This window comes from Pristiophorus japonicus, chromosome 4, assembly GCF_044704955.1.
Source record: "Pristiophorus japonicus isolate sPriJap1 chromosome 4, sPriJap1.hap1, whole genome shotgun sequence".
Lineage (NCBI taxonomy): Eukaryota > Metazoa > Chordata > Chondrichthyes > Pristiophoridae > Pristiophorus > Pristiophorus japonicus.
The window spans coordinates 265,775,516-265,785,260 of NC_091980.1; positions in this window are offsets into that span (position 1 = coordinate 265,775,516).

Consider the following 9,745-nt stretch of genomic DNA (forward strand, 5'->3'; position numbering starts at 1 on the left):
TATGGTCACTCTTCCCCAAGGGGCCTCACACAACAAAATTGCTAATTAGTCCTTTCTCATTACACATCACCCAATCTAGGATGGCCAGCCCTTTAGTTGATTCCTCGACATATTGGTCGAGAAAACCATCCCTAATACACTCCAGGAAATCCTCCCCCTCCGATCTTCCCTCCTCCCCTCCTCTGATTCCCTCTCCTCTCTCTCTCCCTCCGATCCTCTATCCTCCCCTCCTCTGATTCCCTCTTCTCTCTGATCTATCTCCCCCGCCCCGCCCGATCTTCTCTCCTCCCCTTCTCCAATTTCCTCTCCTCCATCTCCCTCCTCCGATCCCATGACCTTCTCCAAAGGGAGCCTCGGAAAGCGTGTTTGAGGCTGCAGACCACGGCCCTGCGAGTAGGCGCACCAATGGGTTCTGGTGGGCGTGGGATGGTGTCCATACCATAGACCTTGCAATTAATCAGTCTGGACTCACCATGTGCAGATCCTGCCTCTATGCCAAAGTATGTACATTGCCAGTATCTGAGTTAGTGGCTGGGATTGTGAAATCAAGTGATGGTTTGTCTTCTTCTTCAGTGTTGTCTTCCTCTTACACCACTGCCTGCCCAGGTTGGAGTTCTTGGGTGTCTGACAGGAGAAAGGAACAAGGGTCGGGTTCTGCTGAGGAGAGTCGGGGAAAGCAAGCGATGCATGCTTACACCATGTGCATCTAGTAAATCAGAAGAGTTTGTGGGATGAGGGGGAAGTGGGATGTGAGATGGAGGATTAGGTATGAGCATAACGTCATCTTCAATGACTGGCCACATGCTCAGTCATGGCCACTCCAATAATGCCAAGCACCGTCTCTTCCAGCGGGGTAAAGATATGTAGGAGCGCCTGTCCCTCTCCAGTTACCAGCTGTTGCCTGCAGTTGTGCACCACATTCTCCTGCAGGAGAGAGGAAACTGTGTCATTGAGCATGGTGCAATATGTTTGGTTGATGTGGTTGTCATGGTTGAATAGCTGGAAATAAGTGCAAGTTGAGAAATGTGGGTGTGAGGCTTGCAGCAGTGGCAGGTTTGTGAGGGTGAGATGAAACACATGAATGTGATGTCTGAGTCATGATTGATAGAGATTGTCAGTAAGTGAGGGATGGGGATGTGGTGTACTGAGCAGTGTGTGAGGCTAATGATGCAGGTGGTGGAATATGGCATTGGAAGATGCATTCACTGACCTTGACCACTCTTGTGAGGTAATTGAACTTCTTTCGGCATTGCATCAGCAGGTCCTCAGGGAAAGACTGCTGGCATTTACCTCCACTGCTAGTTGGCCCCACTGCCTTCGCAGTGAGTGGCTGGAGGGCCTACTGGCACCTGTTGATACAGGATCTCTCTCTTCCTGTCCACTTCCTGCACTATGGCCTCCAGAGCTGCATCACAGAACCTTGGAGCTCTCTCTCTGTTTTGCTATTCCTATGTGTTTCCAGGGTGAAACTTCCTTCTGCACTGACTTTCAGCACCTGCACTCATCAAAACTGCACCTCCCCTTTAAGAGGTGCAGGCTGGCTTTAAGAAGTGCAGGCTAGCGTTAATTGGTGCTAACTTTGCACGAACCTGGGGCCCCTACTGAGCGTGCAGCCACTCAGCAGCCCATTCAGCATTGGGCTGCCCATGCAATCATGTAAATTACCGGGAAGCACGAAGTTTGCATGCCGCCTGCATCAGAACGAATGGGTGCTGGCTGATCATGCATTGCAATCCCCGCGCCCATTCTCGGGAGCGGCCAAATTTGTAGCAATCAGTGGGATATATCCTCACTTGTGCTAAAAATGCATTTCTTGTATTACAGATAGACTTGTTCTAAACATACAATGCCAGGTACAATATGCAGTAGCTCCCAAGGATACACTTGACCACAGCAATGGAATAAATTCTCAATTGATTAGAAATTTAAATTCAAATTAAATTCCATTACGCTCTGCTGGTAGATGCTTCATTTTACAATGTGTGTTTTTAAAAAAATACAGGTTAAGTATTAAAAAATAGGTTTCTCGCTGTGATCGAGATTTTATTCAAAGGGAGCCGAGGAAAGCGTGTTTGAAGCTGCAGACCACGGCCCTGTGGGGAGGCGCAGCATTGGGTGCACATACACGGTTCCGGTGGGATGGTGTCCATACCGTAGACCTTGCAATGAATCACTCTGGACTCACCAGGTGCAGATCCTGTCTCTATGCCAAAGTATGCACATTGCCAGTATCTGAGTTATTTTTGTGATTACCATGCATTAGCGTACCTGTATTTCACAAAAGCTGTATGTTATTCTCCCTTTCATTAGATCAAAACAAAAATCTTTATTTTAAACAGTGTTTTATCTTATCTAAAAAATATAATTCATAGGAGGAAAAATTCACGGTCGCCCCGTTTGGGGCGCTAATTTTTAAAAGTTTGAAAAAGCTTTAAAAAATTTTGCCCATTTACTCTCCAAGAAGGAAGTGGATCGTTAATCAAGCGATCGGCAGCAGGCAGGGCGGAGACTTCAGCAGGGCTGCCGCATTCATAGGCTCCTTTCCTCCCTTCAAGGAAAGGCCCATTGCTGCAGGCTCTGCAATATAAAAAGTACCTACCAAGTAACCAAGGCAGCCGCTATCCCGCGCAATCAGCCTGGCACCCAAGCCTGGATGATTGATCGCGGGCATGAACCCGCAAAAAAACTGGAATAAGAAAGGTAAGGTTTTTTTTTACTTACCTCTGCCACCTCACCTTTAATCATCACCCCTGAAGCGGCCGGCCGCCCGATTCACGCCTCCTGCAGCTGTCGGTGTTTTCGACTGGCGTTGCTGCAGGGGCAGAAGTCAATTTCGGGTCCACGACGCTACCAGGGCAATGCGCACGTTTATAATGTGACGATCTCTGGGCGAAGGAGATCGGGCGCAAAGCCATAGCGCGCTGCAAAACTCCCGCCGAATATGCTGGGAGTCAATGTCAGCACTGCTCCCAGTCGCAAAGCCATTTGCGCCCCTTTAGCGTCCCCCGGGGGTACTAAGGTGACTAATTTCGCTCACATAGTTCCAAGAACTGATTTTATTTTTGAAGCTAATCCAATCCCATGTTTACCATTACCTTTAGTTGTGAAAATGTCTTACAGTGCAAATTGTATGTTCTTTATTGGAATAGGCCATGCCCATTCAGCTGATGGCTTTCTTATATTCCTTAATTTGGTATGTTTTTATGTAAGGGGTCTTAACTGGAAATATTTAATGATAAATACTGTGGATAGGTGGGTTAAATAGACCAAAGGTCTTCTCCTGCCTGAAATTGTTGCTATGTTAAATCCCACCATGACCTGGGATGTGGTCACTTTGAATAGATCGCAAGAGATGCCATTACAAAATAGGTAAAGAAAGCAGTCATGGCTGTGATCATGTTGAACAAATGAGCATTACATGCAGGTTTGCTGCCCGTAGAGATGTATTCAAATTTTCACCTGAACCAATAGTGGGTAATAATAAAAATAGATAGTTGCCCCTTTATATTTGTGGTTGTTAACAAATTTGTTAATTTGTGGATGTAATACTCAAGACTAGGTTCTTCATTATTGATAGTGCTGCTATTAAGTCTGATGAGTCTGTTTTCTGGAAGTGCACTATCTTCCATTAGCTTTCTGATCCTTTTTGCTTTCATTGCAACATAAAAGCAGAATGTTTTAAGAAAATTAGCTTTTAAATAAAATATTTGTTTCATGAACTAACGTTCCTTGGTCTGTAAAAGTTTGTCTAAGCTTTCCTACTCATTTTGCATTTTTAAAATATTAGCACATAAATTTCTTCTGTTTTATCAAATACAACAGAAACTACATTAATATGAGTTTACTACATAAATGTCACTACTGCTAACTACAAATTAAACTTAAACATTTTAAACAATATTCCAGGCATATTCAACAATCTAGAATACATTTCAAAAATATGCAGGACAGATTTCTGTTTGGGCATAATCTCCAAAACCATTTCCTGCACTTTGCAACATTCCAGGCAAGAACTATGATATTGTAAATATTCCCCATATAATTCAAGTTACAACAATCTGACTGAGTATTGAACAGCTGCTTGTATCACCCCAAGGATCAGTCTCATTATTTTTCTTTGTTTTTTTTTTGCATTTTATGCTAAGGAGGTTCTTTTAATCCTCTATAACTGATAGGTCACAATTAGAATATTGTCTGTCATTTCATGCATCCTGCTTTTATTCATTAGTTTGTTCAGAGAAGAGAGAAAATTATGATTACAGTCATAGCACTTAAAGAGGCAAAGCCTTTATATTTGGAAAAGAAAATAAACAAAAAGAGGAGAGCATGTGTCAACATCATCCTGATGACATTAAGCACAAGCGGTTCAGTGATGTGTTTTGATAGTTCATTCCATTATATCATTAAACACTTTTACTTGAAGATAGAAACCTTTTTGAAACTATTTTACAAGCAGAAGCAAGTAGAGTTGTATTTGTCTCTTTCAAAAAGTTGAGAAAGGACTGGCTCCAGATCTTTAAAATCATAAAAGTAGCTGGAGAGTTGGTGCAGGCGTGAGGGCTTTACTTTCCAGAGGCATTGGGACCACTTCTGGGGGAGGTGGGACCTGTACAAGCCGGACGGGTTGCACCTCAACAGAGCCGGGACCAATGTCCTCGAGGGGAGGTTTGAAATAGCTTGGCAGGGGGATGGGAACCTGAAAATAGATTCAGTAGGGAGGGGAGTAAAGCTGGAATTAGAAAGCAAAAATAAAGAAAGTGAGTTTGAAGAAGAGAAAACAAGCATGAAAAAAGGGTAAAAAAAAACAAATTTAAAGGCACATTGTCTAAATGCACATAGCATTTGTAACAATATAGATGAGTTGACGGCACAAATTGAGATAAATGGGTATGGCCTGTTAGAGATGTGGTTGCAAGGTGACCAGGACAGGGAATTAAATATTCAGGGGTATTTGACAATCCGGAAAGACAGATAAAAGGAGATCGGGTAGCTCGATTGATAAAGGATGGAATCACTGCAATAGTGAGAAACGATATTGGCTCAAATGATCAGGATGTTGAAACAGTTTCGGTGGAGATAAGGAACAATAAGGGGAAAAAGTCACTGGTGGGCAAAGTCTATAGGCCCCCTAACAGTAGCAACTCTGTTGGTCGGAACATAAACCAGGAAATAGTGGGGGCTTGAGAAAAGGGAACAGCAATAATCATGGGTGATTTTAATCATCATATTGATTGGACAAATCACATTGGTCAGGGTAGCCTTGAGGAGGAGTTCATAGAGTGCAAAAGGGACGAGTTCCTTGAGTAGTATGTAATGGAACCAACCAGGGGGCAGGCTATCTTAGATCTGATCCTGTGTAATGAGATAGGATTAATAAACAATCTCCTAGTAAAGGATCCCGTTAGAATGAGTGATCATAGCATGATTGAATTTCAAATTCAGATGGAGGGTGAGATAGTTGGATCGCTAACCAGCGTACTAAGCTTAAATAAAGGACACTATGAAGGTATGAGAGCGGAGTTGGCTAAAGTGGACTGGGAAAATAGATTAAAGTGTAGGACGGTTGATGAACAGTGGTGTACATTTAAGGAGATATTTCACAATTCTCAAGAAAAATATATTCCAGTGAGGAGGAAAGGGAGCAAGAGAAAAGATAGCCATCCGTGGCTAACTAAAGAAATAATGGACGGTATCCAATAAAAAACAAGGGTATACAAAGTGGCCAAATCTAGTGGGAGGACAGAAGATTGGTGTTGTAGGCATTAGGCACCTGCTGAATATATCAAAACACTAGGCATTAGGCACCTGCTGAATATATCTAAACTCATATAGGTTTAAAGTGGCCACATATAAAATGGCTGCCCAAGCATGATGGGAGCTCGGTTAGCCAAGTTAGCTAAAGCTGCTGACTGAGCACTGACCCTGCAGAGCCTGGTCTCAGGAATGTCTTGAATCAACAGCTTGAGACAAGATAGTATATGGAACACTACGGTACCTAGTACGGAATGTCCTCAAGTCAGTAACCCCCATATAGGGTGCCTAGCAACCATAGAGATAAGGAGCTAGGCACTGGCAGAATCCATGAACAACGAAGTTAAGGGGGGCCTGGAAAGCATCAAACGGATAGGGATCCGCCCCCAACTGTCACAAACTGATCATGCAGCCCCCTGATGTACCAGGGTTAATTCTATTGGCCCATTTAAACCTATATGTAATCTATAATCATTATGATTGGATTGTGTCCAGCCGAAGTGGGCTGAGTAACTGTAATGAACTATTGTAAAACATATAAATATTGATGAATTTCTTTGTTCGGTGGAGCAGAGTGCCTGGAGTTAACCAGAGGCTCTCTCCCCGCCGGCGTAATAAAAGCCGTTTTGCCGTTGGAACCGACCCAGAGTGTCGAGTGATTCTTGCAGGAAAACATTCGCGCTAACAGTGGCGTCACGAACACGATTTCCCGGAGTCGCTGGACGCCCTTGGAAAAACCTGGGTGAGTATAAAAAATTTTTAATTATAAAGGGTGTGGGAGGTGGAAGCCGGTTGATCGACACGAGGAGACGGTCTAATATCTCAAACGCCTAGCCTGAGCCTGAATTAAGAGGACTTTTGTCCACGTGACGGCCAGGAACTAAGTAGGCGTAGGGAACACACTTAGACCGTGGGATCGTGATACCGAGCAACATCTCCCGGACCCAGTAGTGTGATTTGAAAATATACCCCGGAGACCAGGCGGTGCACAGCGACCAACAGAAACTAAACCTGTGAACAGGGTCGGACTGACAGACGAAACGGTGGTAGGTAGTCGTTAAGGAGGCATGGGGCACTGCGGGAATTGCTTAAACGCGTTTTAAGAATTGTATAAGTTTGTGTAACAGCAGAACTTGTGACCTGACAGTAGCCAGGAGATGGTCTACTACAAGTTACGCTAGGTAGAAAGCGGACCTCTGAGAGTAGATTCCTAACGGTTCTAGTCCTACCCAGGAATGGCCAATAAAGCAAGTAACCTCGAGTGGGGACTAGAAGGAAAAACAAAAGAAACTAATTGAAAATATGATTAAGTCAGGATGGGACCCCCAGGACCCACCAGCAAATCGGCGGGAATGGTGGGAGAAGGAAAAGAAAGATAAAAATGAAAAGGCTGTGGTCTTGATACTGCGAGGTCATGTAAAATTAACAGAGGAAGTAAATCAATATGTAAGAAATTTTTTTGAAAACCTGATAGTGATTATCTTAAGTGAAGTATGGATCCAATAATAGAGCCAGCTAAACAATAAACTTTGTTGAATGAAAAGAGACTTTTGTGAATGTCTGTCTAGGAATAAGATAAAGAACAGAGAAGGGAAACTGTAATGCCTTTAAAAAAAAGAAGCCTGTGTGGGTGTGTCGAGGCTGCAGGCTGGGGAAGTACACTCCCATTTTTCTTTGTGTAAAACCTTGACGCAAAAGCTTCTAGCTCAGTAAAAAAAAAGGGTTACAAAATTTGAATTGGGATTTTGAGATATTAAGAGAAGGCACAGCAAAATACTGAGATGGATGCAACTAAAAAAAAATATTTAATTATTAAATTAAATCTTTTAAAGAAAAAAGGAGAAATAAAACTAAAAGGTTTGGAAACAAACTAGAAATACCTTCACGGATCAGATCAAACTCCTGGGCGAGTGGCGAGCTATCTGCGAAGGTGTAAAAGGGACTTTTGAAAACAGCAAGCTTTAGCAGTTTAGAAAAAACATTGTAACGACCTTGAAAGTGGAATTTGAGATAACGAACAGCAGCCCTCAAAGCCTACGTGCTAGACTCCGTTCTAGTTATGGAGAAAAGAAAAAGATAAAGATGCCACTTTGAAAGTAAACAAATTGAACGAATTTGAAAGAAAAAGTGTCTTCGATTGTCTGATGATTTTAAATTAACAAATTTACGGAGTCACGAGCCCTCCGTGTAAAATACTATTTGAAGAAAGGTGATCTGGAAAAAAAAGACGTAATGCACTAATTAGGTGTTGAAAAAAAAAAGGGAGTGTTTGTGATGGAAAAAAACATAACTTACTAAATACTAGTTGATATTGACTGTGAAAAAGATATTGGTTTAATTGGGGAAAAAAAATTTTGGAGGAGGTAAAAGACACTCTACATTGATAATGATTTTAAATTACAAGAAAGTTTCACTGCAGTTTGAAAAGATTTCCAAAATGGACAGTGTTTATCAAGAAAAGTCCCGAACAGTCTAAACAAGCAGGAGAGTTTTGAAAATAACGAGGAGAAAAGATCTAAGCTATGCGAACTCAGCACAGAAAGAAAAAACTGGGAATTAGAGAATCTTACTGAATTTTTAAATTCTTATAGAAAATGGAACTGGCACGGATGTTTAGATTTTGTGCTGAGAGAGAAATAAAACACAAGATTTGCCCAGTGAACGGGACCGTTAAAAAAAAATGAAATGTTGGAATGTATGAAAATAACGAGAAGAAAAGATCTAAGCTATGCGAACTCAGCACAGAAAGAAAAAATGGAACTGGCACAGAAGTTTAGATTTTGTGCTGAGAGAGAAATTTAACAAAAAACAAAATTGAATTTCAGTAAACAAAATAGCTATTAAAAATGTGTGGTCTCGTTTTAAATCAATTTTTAAAAAAATTCTTTGGCAAGTACTTGAATTAGAAGTTAAGAAAAAATTGGAGTTTAATCTAAAATGCTGTCTTTCCTGATGAGAAGACTTTTATTCTAACAGCTTTACTAATGATTTCTGCTGTTTTAACGGATTCCTAATTTCTCAGCAAGTTTTGAAGGCACAAAGACTTAAAAAAAAAACGAAATTCGGATGATTACGCAAAGTCACGTAATGATATCAGGCCTTCTTACAAATCTGTAAAGGAGTTAACCCTTTCCATTGACAGCTGTTTTACACTGGACTTTACGAATTTGATTTAAAATAAAGAAGACTCACCTGACAGACAGAGGAAATGGTGGGATATTCAGAATAAAAATAAAATGGAACTAGCTGGTCAAGAGTTAAAAGCTAAGATAAACAGGCTGGAAGAGATGTTTAAAAAAAAACGGGACTAGACGGATAGTGCAATGCGCAGTCATAGCACCATCACCTATGGCAATAGAGCCAATGTACCCCTCGGTGGGTAGGTGTAGTCCACAAACCCAACCTAATGGTAAAGCAGACAGCGATGTTTGGAGGAATAATGGTGGCATTAGTGTTGATTGGAGTTTGGATAATATTGATATAGATGGGTCATCGTGCAGGCTCGAGCACAGCAGGCTCAAATGCAAAACTGACGGCAGCCCAGACAGGGACATGAAGTGATAGAGATGGTACGACTATAAAGAATATGGATAACCTAACCCTTACCTCCGATTCCACAGAGTGACAGCAACACAAGTAGACCAGAACCTAACACCTGGTGACGACCAGGCTATCTGTTTAAAATTTTCAGATAAAACACTCATCAAGATGGGACCGCAGTGGTGACTTCGACTCTGGGGACTCATGGTACTGGGAACCTCAAGACCCACGCAAACACTGGATGATACCAACGGATTGCAGCGCACTCAGGAAATAAACAACTACATGAACTATGGAGTCTTGTTTAATTTAATGGATGGAATGTGCATCCCAGCGACTAAGGATTGGAGCAAGGACAGGACTTATTTTAATGCATGGTTACAAGTGAATCCTAATAAGAACCGGGTATGTGTACAGTGCTCCACGGGTATAAGGAGCAGCTGCATTAAACGGA